General features: G+C 41.0%; 1 protein-coding gene across 9 annotated transcripts in view; it reads right to left on the reverse strand.

Moving 5' to 3' along the window:
* LOC137321295 (multiple PDZ domain protein) overlaps positions 1 to 17,860 on the reverse strand; it is a 326,443-nt gene that overhangs the window by 305,871 nt on the left and 2,712 nt on the right. The gene's annotated exons all lie outside the window — the stretch shown is intronic.

Genomic DNA, 17,860 nt, shown 5'->3' on the forward strand with positions numbered 1-17,860 from the left:
TAAATTTAAATGTGAGATAGATAGCTTTTTGGCAATCAAAGGTATTAAGGGATATGGGCCAAAGGCGGATATATGGAGTTAGATCACAGATCAGCCATGATCTTATCAAATGGCGGAGCAGGCACGAGGGGCTGAATGGCCTACTCCTGTTGCTATGGGCTTGGCCTCCCATGGTTGCACAGCTGATACAAGGACTCATGCTGTTAAGATTTATGAGCAACTATGCAAAGTGCCATTCACCACATTTTATCCATCATCTGTACTTCTATATGCATTAATAATACAATGGTCCACAGTATCATGAAGACACTAGAAAGTTTCTTGAAAGCAGGCTAGTAAACCAGTGCATGTGTGTGCCAACACTTGGTGGAACTCAGCAATATAAGCACAAACCTATTTCCAAACACATGTCCAGTTTGGTTCCCCATCTCAAGAAGGATATGTGACTCTGGAGAAGGTGCAGAGAAGGACAACAAGGATGCTCCAGAGAACACTGAGCTATGAAAACAGACTTGATGCCATGGGTTTGTACTTGGTATAGAGACAGGCACTTAGAGGGCATCTGATGTCCATGCCATTAATAAACTTGTGTTGTTGACACATTGCGTGTTTGATGTAACAGAGTCAGGTAGAATTAAAGGCTACCAATGAAAACCGAGGAATCAGGAGGAGGATTTGAATGTCTGGAAGTTTTACTTTTTCCAGTGTGAACCACTCGTTGAACAGGAGGCAGCGAAGACAGATTCCCTACTATCCTTCAAAAAGGTATGAGATGGATTTCTGGAGAACAGGTGATCATTGCATATGGAAAGTAAAAGTAAATCATTTCTGGATAATAATTAGTGATCTGGGGCCTCCTGACACTTGCCTGATCAATTAGGAGGAGTTGAAGAGGAATTTTTGCCTGGGGACTCGTGAATTGGCTACAGGTCTCTTTTTTTGGTCGCTGCCAGGAGATAGGGAGGGAATGATTGGTGCACAGGGATAAAGTCAACCGAAGGGAACGAGCACGCATGGGCCCTGATGGCCTTTACTCATCCTAAATAAACAAACATTTGTGTAACATTCCAATTATTATAATAACGTAACAGGGCTGGTCTGCTAGAGCCACAGACCCACATCACAAGTCTACTTGACTTGCTGCAAAAGTTCCAGTTATTATTCAGGGGAGAAGGGCAGTAAAATCCTCTAAATTGTCTTTAGTTGCTTCAGTCATAATGAGTTCAGTATCATGTATTCTGCAAGCTGCTGGTTCCAGGTTTCATGGCAACAAAAATCCACTACAACACCATCATGCCAGTATAGTTAAGAATGTTGCTTATCTTATTTCTTTGAGGTGAATTTATGTTCTTCAAGGTGAAGGGTGTCAGTGCTTGGAGAGTTAAAATAGTTTTGTCAATTTTGTCACCGAATATCGGTGTCAAGTACTTACAAATTAGGTATAGCAGAGTAAAGCTCACCCTTCCTCCACCAGTTTCGTTTTTCTACTTCCCATAACTGTCTGTGCAAGATTAACAATCTTGTTCCAACTAGTGCCAAATTAGCAGTGGTTTTGTGTTGTCGGCTCACATCCACTGGAAAATAGGTTGTGACATCAATTGTAGCACCAACACTTGATTTTTTTTGTGCCATATTTGCCATTCAAAAGACATGAATACAACAAAATATATCACAGAGATACATTAAAATTCCAATTAGTTATGTTTTAATAAACAGCAACTTTTATTACAAAGCGAAGCATTACTTGTGGAGATGGATATCATATCAAAAAACTATTTATTTTATAGTAGAAGTATAGCGAACTACAACATAAGAAATAGGAGCAGGAGTAGGCCATACGGACCCTCTGCTTTTCAATAAGATCATGGCTGATCTCCCTCAACTCCACTTTCCCACCCTTTCCCATATCCCTTGATTCCCAATACAGCCTAAGAGTTAGACACTTCATTACAATGGACACCATTTTATGTCATAAGAACCATGTTTTTCAGCTCCTCAAACATTTACAAAAATGTTCCTTATTGTTATGCTTGCACTTTGCTTCTTTGATAACTTAAGGCACATTGTTCTACAGATATACATTATAGATTGGGAAGATATTACTTTTTCCTTGCCTGTGCATTTTATATACTGACATCTTTGAGTTACAGCAGTAAACTTTACTAAAACGGTAAAGAGCCACTGTGGCTCCAAAGAGTCATTTTTTTGGAGCAATTTGATTCATTCCTTTGTGGTAGCTGCTTGTTTTGCACTGGTGACTTTAAACAAAAATCAATTTGGTTGGCTGAGTCTGTTTCACTTGCTAGTTTCTGATCGGTAGCTTTTCCTGTCCAGTGAAGGGAAGCGGTTTTTGATTGCTTTACATTTATTCAATGTGATATTTCAGCGCATCAGCATGGTTAACTTGTGGTTAATTAACCCAATCACAATTGCTTTTGAGGTTTGACATGCTACATAACCTTTCTACCTTTTACATTAGCAGAGGAAAACTGTTTACAAATAAACAGACTGACACGAACAGCATTTAGTATGTCTATTTTGCAAAGCTATCCCATCTGAAGAGAAGTTCATTTAACGAACATTAAACATCAATGTCTACAGATGTTAAAAAGGTCAAATCCCTGTCATTTTCAAAAACAAAGCTAAGGCAGCTATAAAGTAATCGCTTAAGTCTTTTGCAAATTTGGTCAATCATTTTTATTGCAAATTAGCAGAGCTGGCATATTAACAAGTACAGATAAACAGACCAACTAATAGAAGATACCAGAACGACAACTTCTCACTACAAGTGACACATATCACCGTACATAATGAAGTGATGCATTAAGCCGGTTTTAACACTAAAATAATTGCTGCCCCCACCCACTATTAATATCTAATTTAGTTTGTCCTACTTAGTCAGATTATTTCAAAGCTATTCTAATTCATAAATTATTTAATGGATAAAACTATAAATTGACAAATCAATCTTCTCATCAAGCTTGTTAACATGTATACAATATAGCACTGTAGACACATTTGACATCATCACTGAAATCCTGTTGTACAGATGTCTGCTAACAAAGTAGCAGTAACAAAATATTCAGTTTATAAAAAACAGAAAATTTAAAACTGTGAGAGGAAAAAGGTAGATATGGGTGGCGGGAGGATGAAAAACAGATTATAGTCTAATTTTAAAATAGCTCATTAATTAATGTGAAACAGACCAGGCTCATTTAAAAAAAATGGATGGCCAAAACCTGTCAAAACCTTCACAAAAGAAAGCTGCCACTAATTATCAATCATTATTAGCGTACGGGGTGTGAATATCAGTGTAAGTGCAAACAAAAAGATACCAAGACTCTATGCATACAAGTTTTCAAAGAGATGCATACATCTATCAGGATCTGTGTAATAACTGACAAAACACTGGTTATCAATTTCTAATACGAATACTAAAAACCAAATTACTATGATTGTCATGAGGAGCTCACCCTGTGCTTAAGAACATCAGAACATAAGAAATAGGAGCAGGAGTAGGCCATATGGCCCCCTGAGCCTGCTCCACCATTCAAAAACAGCATGGCTGATCTTCGACCTCAACTCAACTTTCCCGCCCAATCTCCATATCCCTTGATTCCCTTAAGAGTCCAAAAATCTATTGATCTCAACCTTGAATATTCTGAACAACTGAGCATCCACAGCCCTCTAGGGTAGAGAATTCCAAAGATTCACCACCCTCAGTGAAGAAATTACACCTCATTTCAGTCCTAAATCGCCTACTCCTTATCCTGAGATTATGCCCCTAGTTCTAGGCTCTCCAGTCAGGGGAAACAGCCTCTCCGCATCTACCCTGTCAAGCCCTCTAAGAATTTTATCCATTTCAATGAGATCACCTCTCTTTCTTCTAAACTCCAAAGAATATAGGCCAGAGAATATATTCAATCTCTCCTCATAGGACAACCCTCTCATCCCAGGAATCAATCTAGTGAACCTTCGTTGGACCGCCTCAAAAGCAAGTATATCCATCCTGAGGTAAGGAGACCAAAACTGTACAGTACTCCAGCTGTGGTCTCACCAAAGCCCTGTACAATTGTAGCAAGACTTCCTTTCTTTAGTATTCCAATCCCCTTGCAATAAAGGCCAACATTCCATTTGCCTTCCTAATTGCTTGCTGTACCTGCATGTTAACTTTCAGTGTTTCATGGTCAAGCACACCCAAATCTCTCTGAACAACAACATTTAATAGTTTCTCACTATTTAAAAAATAACCTCACACTTCCCCACATTATACTCCACCTGTCACCTTGCCCACTCACTTAACCTGTCTATATCCCTTTGCAGACTCTGTGTCCTCCTCACAGCTTACTTTCCCACCTAGCTTTGTATTGTCAGCAAACTTGGATACATTACATTCGGTCCCTTCATTCTGAGTCATTAATATAGATTGTAAATAGCTGAGGGCCAAGCACCGATCCTTGCGGCACCCCACTAGTTACAGCCCGCCAACCCGAAAATGACCCGTTTATTCCTACTCTGTTTTCTATCCATTAACCAATTCTCTATCCATGCTAATATATTACCTCCAACCCCATGAGCCCTTATCTTGTGTGGCGCCTTTCAAAAATCCAAATATACTACATCTACTGGTTCCCCTTTATCTACCCCGCTAGTTACATCCTCAAAAAACTCTAATAGATTTGTCAAACACAATTTCCCTTTCATAAAAACATGTTGACTCTGCCCAATCACATTATGATGTTCTAAGTGCCCTGTTACTACATCCTTAATAGTGGATTCCAGCATTTTCCTGACGACTGATGTCAGGCTAACTGGCCCTGTTTTCTCTTTCCCTCCTTTCTTTAATAGAGGGGTTACATTTGCTACCTTCCAATCCACTGAAATTGTTCTAGAATCTAAGGAATTTTGGAAGATCACAACCAATGCATCCACTATCTCTGCAGCCACCTCTTTTAGAACCCTAAGATGTAGCCCATCAGATCCAGGGGATATGTCAGCTTTTAGTCCCATTAATTTCTCCAGTACTTTTTCTTTACTAATATTAATTAAAGTTCCTCACTCTCACTAGACCCTTGGTACCCACTATTTCTGGTATGCTTTTTGTGTCTTCAACTATGAAGGCAGATACAAAATATTTGTTTAATATCTCTGCCACCTCCTTATTCCCCATTATAATTTCTCCTGTCTCATCCTCTAAGGGACCCACGTTTACTTTCGCTACTGTCTTCCTTTTTACATACTCATACAAACTCTAACAATCCATTTTTATATTTCTTGCTAGTTTACGCTCATATTCTATTTTCTTCAAACAGACCCTAGATTAAACCACTGAGGCAGAATCATTATAGAGTTAATATTCATCAAAAGATTAATGAATCTGAAAAGCACTATACGTCAGTGCTGATGTTAGAGTGGGGCCAGGGAAAAGCACAGGTAATCTTCTTCATACTTTGTTGAAAGCTGCCTAGCAATATCCACGTGGAAATATACTGCACTCCTCCCCCACCATTAACAAAATTAACTTTCAACAGTTGTCAAAATTTATTAAATCTTCAAAAAGTTATTTCCTAGTAACTAGCTGTCAATTACTGTTGTACAAAATTTACAATTTTTTTTTAATTCGTTCACGGGATGTGGGCGTTGCTGGCAAGGCCGGCATTTATTGCCCATCCCTAATTGCCCTCGAGAAGGTGGTGGTGAGCCACCTTCTTAAACCGCTGCAGTCCGTGTGGTGACGGTTCTCCCACAGTGCTGTTAGGAAGGGAGTTCCAGGATTTTGACCCAGCGACAATGAAGGAACGGCGATATATTTCCAAGTTGGGATGGTGTGTGACTTGGAGGGGAACGTGCAGGTGGTGTTGTTCCCATGCGCCTGCTGCCCTTGTCCTTCTAGGTGGTAGAGGTCGCGGGTTTGGGAGGTGCTGTCGAAGAAGCCTTGGCGAGTTGCTGCAGTGCATCCTGTGGATGGTGCACACTGCAGCCACAGTGCGCCGGTGGTGAAGGGAGTGAATGTTTAGGGTGGTGGATGGGGTGCCAATCAAGCGGGCTGCTTTATCTTGGATGGTGTCGAGCTTCTTGAGTGTTGTTGGAGCTGCACTCATCCAGGCAAGTGGAGAGTATTCCATCACACTCCTGACTTGTGCCTTGTAGATGGTGGAAAGGCTTTGGGGAGTCAGGAGGTGAGTCACTCGCCGCAGAATACCCAGCCTCTGACCTGCTCTCGTAGCCACGGTATTTATATGGCTGGTCCAGTTAAGTTTCTGGTCAATGGTGACCCCCAGGATGTTGATGGTGGGGGATTCGGCGATGGTAATGCCGTTGAATGTCAAGGGGAGGTGGTTAGACTCTCTCTTGTTGGAGATGGTCATTGCCTGGCACTTATCTGGCGCAAATGTTACTTGCCACTTATGAGCCCAAGCCTGGATGTTGTCCAGGTCTTGCTGCATGCAGGCTCGGACTGCTTCATTATCTGAGGGGTTGCGAATGGAACTGAACACTGTGCAGTCATCAGCGAACATTCCCATTTCTGACCTTATGATGGAGGGAAGGTCATTGATGAAGCAGCTGAAGATGGTTGGGCCTAGGACACTGCCCTGAGGAACTCCTGCAGCAATGCCCTGGGGCTGAGATGATTGGCCTCCAACAACCACTACCATCTTCCTTTGTGCTAGGTATGACTCCAGCCATTGGAGAGTTTTCCCCCTGATTCCCATTGACTTCAATTTTACTAGGGCTCCTTGGTGCCACACTCGGTCAAATGCTGCCTTGATGTCAAGGGCAGTCACTCTCACCTCACCTCTGGAATTCAGCTCTTTTGTCCATGTTTGGACCAAGGCTGTAATTAGGTCTGGAGCCGAGTGGTCCTGGCGGAACCCAAACTGAGCATCGGTGAGCAGGTTATTGGTGAGTAAGTGCCGCTTGATAGCACTGTCGACGACACCTTCCATCACTTTGCTGATGATTGAGAGTAGACTGATGGGGCGGTAATTGGCCGGATTGGATTTGTCCTGCTTTTTGTGGTCAGGACATACCTGGGCAATTTTCCACATTGTCGGGTGGATGCCAGCGTTGTAGCTGTACTGGAACAGCTTGGCTAGAGGCGCAGCTAGTTCTGGAGCACAAGTCTTCAGCCCTACAGCTGGGATGTTGTCGGGGCCCATAGCCTTTGCTGTATCCAGTGCACTCAGCCGTTTCTTGATATCACGTGGAGTGAATCAAATTGGCCGAAGACTGGCTTCCGTGATGGTGGGAAGATCGGGAGGAGGCTGAGATGGATTATCCACTCAATTACACAAGTTATTAATCCAAAAATGTGGAAATCACCATGCATCAACTGTGACTTAGCAGTCAATACTCTCATTACTGGTAAAAATCAATTTATGAAAATGGGAATAAACTGCCTCCATAAGCTCCACAATATTCTGTGAAGGTTTACAGGGCAGCAATCAAAATTCAAATGTTTGGTTCAGATTAATCACTAAAATCTTTGCATATGCAAGATGAACCCATTACATTATAGGATTAAAATTTATCATTGCAGTACTTTTTTTGGTAACCACCTCTTACCATTGCTGGCTTTGCCCTTACTCCTGCATCTATTTACATTCATGGGCTCACTGTGCCTTCTGGACCTCAAATGTATCTCCTACATTACTCCATTGCTAAAGCTTGTTTTCCTATTTTATGGCAAACATTTATTTTACTTCCTCAACAGCTCATTCATTATAAAGTCCAAGTCCAGCCAAGACTTGAATACTACTCCCTTATATGAGGAAGTTTTTCTAATACATCTCACACACTTCTGAACAGGATACAATATAGGCACGTCTGATAGGGTTTCATTTCTAGCTTCAACTCCTTACTCTGTCTGTCTATCGTTCTCTCTTTCTTGCTTTTTCCCCCATCTCTATTTCATTGGTACTATTGTGGTTCGTACTCCTCTAAACTTTCATAGAAACATAGGATCAAGAATAAGCCATTCAGTCCCTCGAGCCTGTTCCGCCATTCAATTATAATATGGCTGATCTGTACCTCAATGCCATTTTCCCGCCTTTGTTCCATATCCCTTGATACCTTTACCCAACAAAAATCTATCGATCTCAATCTTGTTCCTTTTAAACTGCTGCAAATATATTATCCTATGTGCTCGTCCTCCCTACATGCTCATTGTGTTGAAATCAAAAGGTCGATTTTAATCTTACCCGCCTAGCAGAACAGAGCAAGTGGGCAGGTTGGTTACCCACACGGAACTCACCCCCTTCTCCCCAGCTGTGATCTCAACCTGCAGACGGCTGCCTAAAGCTGGTCAGCAGCTGTTGGGAAGGATATGGAGCCAAGAGACAGAGTCTCTCATGCCCCAGACTACCCCCTTCACTCCTGCAAGAACCCTCTGAAACCCCTTCATATATCGAAGCCAAGGGCTACCAACCTTCAACAGTTGGCAACCACTCTTAGCCCTCTTCCCGCCAATATGTGGACCAATGGCATTTAAATGAGGCGAGGCAGTTAAAATCACCATAGGCCTCCTGCTGCCACTGGCAGGCGGGAAATTAACTCACCAGGGCAGGTTACCAGCGTGAACACGCTTAGAGTTAAAATCTAAGACTTAGCGCAGTTTCCTTCTTTTCCCGCAATCTCAAAACTATGGATCTCTTCATACCTCCCTCAGAGTTACAAAAGAAGAGGCGGTAAATCCTGAATTGATTAAAGTGAGATGAGTGATATTGTAACAAATAAAAGTATTAGAGAGGCGCTAGAAATTAAATTTCAGGATCCTATTGAGAGTAGATGTGTGACAGAGGACTTGAAAGTGGCCGATGTAATACCCATTCTAAAAATGTAATTATAGGCCAAGTTGGTTTAACATCTGTGGTAGAGAAAATTTTGGAATCTTTAATTAAAAATGAAATGTCTCAACATCTAGATCGAGAAAATAATTAGTAGCAGTCAACAGGGATTTAAAAAAGGAAAATTGTGCTTGACAAACCTAATAGAGTTTGTGGAGAAAAGTGACAGAGATAGTGGATGAGGGAATACAGTGGATGTGGTGTACATGGACTTTCAGAAAGCCTTTGACAAGGCACCACATAGGAGACAAATGAAGAAGGTTAAGGTGTATGAAATTCAGGCAAGGGTAGCAAATTGTAAAAAAACTGGTCAGATGAGAGAAAAAGAGAGAATAGCAATTAAGGGAAGCTTCTCAGAGTGGTTGGAAGTGGGAAGCCGTGACCTACAGGGTTCTGTTCTGGGACCACTTCTGTTCACATCAATAATTTGGATGTAGAACGTTGGATGTTGGATTTGAGAGTAAAAATTACATCATCGGAACCCGAAATTTCAATATCCATGAGGCCCCGCCTGTCTGCGGTGGGAGTCTTCTATACTCTCCAAAACCCAGGAGTTAAAATCGCGGGGCCCTCCATTTTAAAATGGAGTGCTGTTCAAAATTTGCAGATGGCACTAAAATAGGAAGCACAGTAAATACTTCAGAGGACCAAGGGAAACTGCAAGGGTGGAATAGGCAAAAAAAGTGGCAGATGGAATTCGATGTCACTAAGCATGAGATGGTATATGTTGATTAAAAAAAATAAAAGTAATAATTATACTTTGAATGGGGGAAGGCTGGGTGATGTGGATTTGAAGGGTCAGTTTCACAAGTCATTAAATTCAGCACTTCAAATGGATAAGGCCATACAAAAAGCAGCAACCACAACTTGCATTTCTATAGCACCTTTAATGTAGAAAAACATCCCAAAATGCTTCACAAAAGCGTTATCAGACAAAAATTGACATCGAGCTAAAGGTTTGGTTAAAGAGGGAGGTTTTAAGGTGGGGGGGTCATCTTAAAGGAGGACAGAGAGGTGGAGAGATTTAGGGAGGGGATTCCAGAGTTTAGTGCATTTGGCTCAAGGCACAGATGCTAGTGGTGGGGCGAAGGGTTTGGGGGATGCATAAGATCCCAGAGTTGGAGAATGCCAAGTTTCCGAAGGATTGTAGGGCTGCAGGAGGTTATAGAGATCGAGGGGCAAGCCCATGAAGCGATGTTAACACAAGTATGAGAATTTCAAATTGAAGGCACTGGGGTCTGGGAGCCAATGTAGGTTAGTGAGCACAGGGATGATGGATAAGTGGGACTTAGTGCAGGTTACGAAACAAGAAGCAGAGTTTTAGATGAGCTCAAGTGGTGAAAGGGTGGAAGATACAGGCCGCCACGGTAATTAATACAGGAGTGGAGGGCCCAGGCCAGCAAGGTAATTAATACAGCAGTGGAAGCTCCAGGCCAATCGTAGCTGGAGGACATTGAGGGGGGAATAGAGGGTAGAAGAGGCCTAATGTTTCCTTGTTGCGCCAGGAGGAGCAATCAGGTTCCTCCTGGGCCACAAGGAACCGTACTAAAACATAAAATATAAAAAGTCATTACTTACCTGGGCCTCTTCTGACCCGACTCTGCTTGCCAATAGTTTTGTGCATTTGAGAGTAAAAATTACATCATCGGAACCCGAAATTTCAATATCCGCGAGGCCCCGCCTGTCTGCGGTGGGAGTCTTCTATACTCTCCAAAACCCAGGAATTAAAATCGCGGGGCCCTCCATTTTAACAACCCGCCCACCCCGTTCACGCCAGGTCGGCAGGATTAAAATCAAGGCTCATGCCAACATTTGAGAATTGTTTAGCTGGGTGGTTAAAGGAAAGCAGGATACACAGATATGGGAATAGGGGTGGCACATGGGATTTGGACTACTGCACGTGTGGAGGATAATCACCAACACGGATTGGATGGGCCAATCAGCCTGTATCCGTATTGCAATTTCTATGTAATTGTCTTTCTCTTTTGCTGCCTTCAGACTTTTAAAACCAAAGTTTCGTGTCACATAACCACTATTTCTCAATTTACCTTTTCTTCTCTTTTACTCTAATCATTCTTGATGATGTCCTGCATTGTGGGCTGGAACTTCATTTAGCGAAAAATTAAATAAAAACCCTCTCACAACAGCCACATTATTATGGCTCCAAAAACAGAACATTTGCAAACACACATCACATCAGATGCTCCAACAAAGCCGTTTCTGAAGTCTCATTCTTTACATAAAGGCAACCTCCCCAACCCCACTACTCTGATGTCAATCTGATTTTTGGAAACATTTTATTCATCATCTTAAAAGTTTGTAATACTTTTAAAGATGTACAAAGTCCACAGAAAAGCATAATAAGACTATTTCCATTATCAGAAGTTTTTTTTTCCATATTAAACGAACAGTCACTTTACCATGACAGAGCCAGTTATTGTTACAGGAAAAACAAACTGGTTGTAGTTTATCAGCAATAATCTAGCCCTTTGAACACTGTGAGAAGTTAAGACTTTTCAAAAATTTATTGCTTTATGTTCAAATAATAATAGCAAAAATTATCTTCAGAATGTACTCATAACAGTAAAGTCAAGTTACTCCTTATTGTTTGGTATTTATGTCACACCATTCATTACATGTTTAAAAAAGTTGTGTATAGCATTCATTTAGGCCATCACTCTTCGAGTATCACTTTTATCAAATCTTGTATCATATTTGCATCTAATTAGCCTTGAACAGAAAATGTAACTTGCTAACAGGGAGTGTGGTGAATGTTATTATTTTACTTGCCAAGGGGTGTGATACTGAAATTAATGCAAAATTAAGAACATCTGTGCCTGCAATTCCCAAAATGCAGTGTACTGTGGAGAAATCCCAGCATGCATCAGTATGATCCGTATATCTTCCCTTAGGCTATAACAGTAAATATGCACTTGTTTTTTTTTAAATGAATTCAAAACAAGCTGCAGCATGAACCTTACAATTTTTGAGCTAAGGTTTGCGAGGAAAATTATTTTCAACTGCTTAATGTTACTTCAGAATGTGTGAGACAGAGCTGCAAAAAACACAGAGCTATGATTAAAGCAACTGCCTTTTTGGTTTATACTGAGAATGTGATTATTTTTCAAAGGTTTATTTATCTAGCTGCAGTAGGTATGAAACACAGTTCCAAATGATTCCATAAAAAGGTGGAACATGAACATTAAAAGTTAGAGGTCAGATTTTACAGGAAAATTATGTCCAAGTACTTATTTTTACGTTAAAAACAGAGGCTGGCAGAGAGGACTGAATACAGCAACTGCATATTTTTGTTTTTACTGAGAATTCAAAAATCATTGTTCACAGAACAGATTTGTTTATACGACTATGAATTACTTATTTGTCCATCTGTAGCAAGTAAGGAAAACACTAATTTTTTTATTTTCTATAAATCAATCAAAACCACTTGCTTCACTGTCTTTGAGCAAGACTGCACTTATTTCCAAATATTCTCACTTCATTTGTACCCATCTCCTTTGGAACAGTGTATTCCAATCCCAGGACTCCCTGCTGCCTCCTGTTCCCCACCAGAGTCCCCAGCACCTCAACTTTCTCTCTCACTTCCATTTTTACCATCACTTCCCAAACAGCCTCTACCTGCCTGATCCTGGTTCCACCTCCAAATTAGCACTCTTGCTGGTGTATCCTGCCTTTAAAAAGTGAGATAAAAATTGAAGAACATATAATAATAATCAAGGACACTCATTTACAGCTTTCACAGAAACATGGACAGTCACAGAATTAGATCCCCAAAACAGCAGTAAAACTCCCAGAATACCTTATACTAAAAACACAATTTCACTTATTCAGTCACCATAAATCTGCAACCCTCCCTTTGACACTTAAAAAGGTGTTAAAGAAAAGCATACTGTTTTATTCCTGACTTTGAACCAAAAAAAACTTGCATTTATAAAAAATTACGAACACCTGACAATCTGCAAGCTTCCCTTATGCAATTAATCTCTGATTGACTTCAAGAACTACGTCCTCCTTCTACTCATCCCCACAGAAATTATCCAAGTGGCCTAGGCAGCCATCTAAATATTACAACCAGGATCCAGATCCAGATCCCAGGCTGTCTGTGAGCAATACCACAGATAAACTAGTTTAATCCAAAAGAATTACCAGCAGAATTAGATTCTGTAGCTACAGGTTGTTGGCTATACGCATGAAGTGCTGACTTATTTTATTCATAGAAAAAATTGCTCTTCTGCATTAAACCTTGCACAATTGAAATGTATTTCCAATGCTCATTTACAGCAAAAGATTATAATTTAAAATAAGGATTTGATGAGACAGCTGCCTGCCTGATCACAAAAAAAAAGGACTCTTTCCTAATTAGGCACTGCAAATCCTTAGATTAATTACTTTCTTCTTTTTAGGGGAATTGCTGATTTGCTTTAAAGTAGGGACAGGCAATACTGGTAAACTTAGCAGTTCATATTGCAATAGGTCAGAAGTCATATCACACTCCAAAGAAATGTAGTTTACTGTTTCCCTTTTATTGGTCTAATCATTCATATTTACATTGTATACTAAGTGCACCTTAGCATCGTCCAGCACTGTTCTAAATTAAAAAAATCTACAATTTAACGTTTGTCTACATAAGTGGTACAGTTTATGTGGTCTGGAAATTGTAGTGTTGCTTAGAGCTGTCATAATTACTAAGAGTTGGAAATTCAGTCCCATCATAAAATTAATGTCTTGCTTTAACACCAAGAGACCATCATTACACTAGTTACATTAATTCTCTAAATTCATCATAGTCCAAAAGTAAATTTTAAATGCATTATTATAGGTAGTAGCCAGATGCAACTCCAAGGATAGATGTCTTGTGAATTTGACATTGATGGGTATTTATAGCACAGAAAAATCTATATACAGTAATTCAGGACTACAGCTTTTCTATGGCCTAATGCATGTTCCAACAAACCAATTCAACAAGTGGCAGTTAACTGTACATCTGAATTTCTGCAAATAAGGGACTGTGTCTGGGAGATTATGCCAAACAACTGAAGCTGTGTGTAAAGCTTCACCGTTGATATTCTGCAAAATTATTTTAGATTTCTAGGCACCCGCAGCTCATATTCATGCATAAATGTGGACGGCTACTTGGTGTCATAAACTTGTGATGCTCCTCTGGTCATGAACTACATATAGGTCAACAGCCTAGCCACCACTCCCATACACTGTAGATGCTGGACTTCAGCATGGAATATGTTATCTCCACTGTCTAGTGGTCTCAATTATATGGACATCAGGAATAAGAATTTCTCTGCAGCCTGCCAAGCAGGGCTGCAATATTTCATCAATGGATGGATCTAATCTTCATAGAACACTAAAATATGATTCAGCTTTCTTGATGAGGACTCTGTAAAATTTCCAGGCATTTTCACCACTTACTCACCCCAACATTGCATAGTTGGGATTTACCAAACTAATAAACCAAGACTTTCGTAACCGAAAAGAGCTTTGTATCTTTGCAGAAGAGTTTTGGATGGGAAATACGACTGTCAAACTTTCTTAAGAGTCATTGATATTTTCTCAGTCCTGAAGTAACACTCCATTTGTCCACTGTCCAATCTTGTCTATCTACCTGCATCAATTCAGTATGTGCTTACCTTTCTGATGGAGAATTAAACATTCAATAGAAAATAGTATAATCAGCAAGAAGATCATCACTTTCAGAAACATTCACTGTGTCATTGATGAAAACACAGATAAATGTGGAAGGCTACTTGGTTCCATAGCAACTACACATGCTCCTCTGGTCAACTACATAGAGGTCGACAGCCCAGCCACTTTGTGTAGGAATCATCTTAGTTCAGAGGGGACATAGAGCAGATACTGTAAAACATCCAGTTATTACAACTTAATGTTTATGACCTCCGAGGAAGTCACATATCAAATTTAAAACTTCACTAAATGCACAAGAGGCAGCTGCCCAATGAAGCAAGTATCTCTGATGCTATCAAGTACTCTGGGGAGAATACAAGGACACATTTCTGACTCTGAGTTGAGCACTGACAGAATTGTTCCATTTCTGAGCCATAAGATGGAGTATGTCACAAGATTTTGCTTTGAAGTCAAATTACTGCTGGGTAACCAGTTGTTGTAACAACTTCTCATCCAGTATTGTTCCCTTAAGATTGTACACAATTAACATTGGGAATACTCTATAATTTCCAAGGTAGGACATTGATCTCATCAGCAGATGTGTTTTCTACTATGTTCCACTCAGTTGGGACTACAAGAAAGTTGAAAACATAACAGGCAAGAAAACAGCTCCTCAAGACAGAGCTTTGAGAACCTGAACGCCTCTGCCATCTAAAATCAAACTTTCAAAGGAAATCTTTAACATTGTCATGTATGATTTTAAATTAGCCAACTGGGTTGTCAAACTAAGGTGGGACTTTCAAACCAAGACCTTGGATTTCAAATAACTTTTCAAAATCTCGACTTCACCCACAGAGGTTTAGTGAGCAACTCTTCTCCCTAGATGCAGGGATAATAGGGTTGGCCAATGCTGGTTATAAGACTGGGAGGCCATTTTAGATTCATCCAAGCTACAGCTTATATCTGATTTTTTGGCACCAGATATTTGGTCTCAGTTCAGACAAACTCTATACCATTTGACTGGTAGATTGATTATAGCCCAAGGTACCAACTTTCCACTGAAGACTTCTCCAATTTGCCCAGTCTTGCAGCAAAGATTGTTCCCAGGTCATAGATCATAGAATCATAGAAGTTACAACATGGAAACAGGCCCTTCGGCCCAACATGTCCATGTCGCCCAGTTTATACCACTAAGCTAGTCCCAATTGCCTGCACTTGGCCCATATCCCTCGATACCCATCTTACCCATGTAACTGTCCAAATGCTTTTTAAAAGACAAAATTGTACCCGCCTCTACTACTGCCTCTGGCAGCTCGTTCCAGACACTCACCACCCTTTGAGTGAAAAAATTGCCCCTCTGGACCCTTTTGTATCTCTCCCCTCTCACCTTAAATCTGTGCCCCCTCGTTATAGACTCCCCTACCTTTGGGAAAAGATTTTGACTATCGACCTTATCTATGCCCCTCATTATTTTATAGACTTCTATAAGATCACCCCTTAACCTCCTACTCTCCAGGGAATAAAGTCCCAGTCTGTCTAACCTCTCCCTGTAAGTCAAACCATCAAGTCCCGGTAGCATCCTAGTAAATCTTTTCTGCACTGTTTCTAGTTTAATAATATCCTTTCTATAATAGGGTGACCAGAACTGTACACAGTACTCCAAGTGTGGCCTCACCAATGCCCTGTACAACTTCAACAAGACATCCCAACTCCTGCATTCAATGTTCTGACCAATGAAACCAAGCATGCTGAATGCCTTCTTCACCACCCTATCCACCTGTGACTCCACTTTCAAGGAGCTATGAATCTGTACTCCTAGATCTCTTTGTTCTATAACTCTCCCCAACGCCCTACCATTAACGGAGTAGGTCCTGGCCCGATTCGATCTACCAAAATGCATCACCTCACATTTATCTAAATTAAACTCCATCTGCCATTCATCGGCCCACTGGCCCAATTTATCAAGATCCCGTTGCAATCCTAGATAACCTTCTTCACTGTCCACAATGCCACCAATCTTGGTGTCATCTGCAAACTTACTAACCATGCCTCCTAAATTCTCATCCAAATCATTAATATAAATAACAAATAACAGCGGACCCAGCACCGATCCCTGAGGCACACCGCTGGACACAGGCATCCAGTTTGAAAAACAACCCTCGACAACCACCCTCTGTCTTCTGTCGTCAAGCCAATTTTGTATCCAATTGGCTACCTCACCTTGGATCCCATGAGATTTAACCTTATGTAACAACCTACCATGCGGTACCTTGTCAAATGCTTTGCTGAAGTCCATGTAGACCACGTCTACTGCACAGCCCTCATCTATCTTCTTGGTTACCCCTTCAAAAAACTCAATCAAATTCGTGAGACATGATTTTCCTCTCACAAAACCATGCTGACTGTTCCTAATTAGTCCCTGCCTCTCCAAATGCCTGTAGATCCTGTCCCTCAGAATACCCTCTAACAACTTACCCACTACAGATGTCAAGCTCACTGGTCTGTAGTTCCCAGGCTTTTCCCTGCCGCCCTTCTTAAACAAAGGCACAACATTTGCTACCCTCCAATCTTCAGGCACCTCACCTGTAGCGGTGGATGATTCAAATATCTCTGCTAGGGGACCCGCAATTTCCTCCCTAACCTCCCATAACGTCCTGGGATACATTTCATCAGGTCCCGGAGATTTATCTACCTTGATGCGCGTTAAGACTTCCAGCACCTCCCTCTCTGTAATATGTACACTCCTCAAGAGATCACTATTTATTTCCCCAAGTTCCCTAACATCCATGCCTTTCTCAACCGTAAATACCGATGTGAAATATTCATTCAGGATCTCACCCATCTCTTGTGGTTCCGCACATAGATGACCTTGTTGATCCTTAAGAGGCCCTACTCTCTCCCTAGTTACCCTTTTGCCCTTTATGTATTTGTAGAAGCTCTTTGGATTCACCTTTGCCTGATCTGCCAAAGCAATCTCATGTCCCCTTTTTGCCCTCCTGATTTCTCTCTTAACTCTACTCCGGCAATCTCTATACTCTTCAAGGGATCCACTTGATCCCAGCTGCCTATGCATGTCATATGCCTCCTTCTTATTTTTGACTAGTGCCTCAATCTCCCGAGTCATCCAAGGTTCCCTACTTCTACCAGCCTTGCCCTTCACTTTATAAGGAATGTGCTTACCCTGAACCCTGGTTAACACACTTTTGAAAGCCTCCCACTTACCAGACGTCCCTTTGCCTGCCAACAGACTCTCCCAATCAACTTCTGAAAGTTCCTGTCTAATACCATCAAAATTGGCCTTTCCCCAATTTAGAATTTTAACTTTTGGGCCAGACCTATCCTTCTCCATAGCTATCTTA

This window comes from Heptranchias perlo, chromosome 4 (assembly GCF_035084215.1).
Source record: "Heptranchias perlo isolate sHepPer1 chromosome 4, sHepPer1.hap1, whole genome shotgun sequence".
In the NCBI taxonomy this organism is placed as follows: Eukaryota; Metazoa; Chordata; class Chondrichthyes; order Hexanchiformes; family Hexanchidae; genus Heptranchias; species Heptranchias perlo.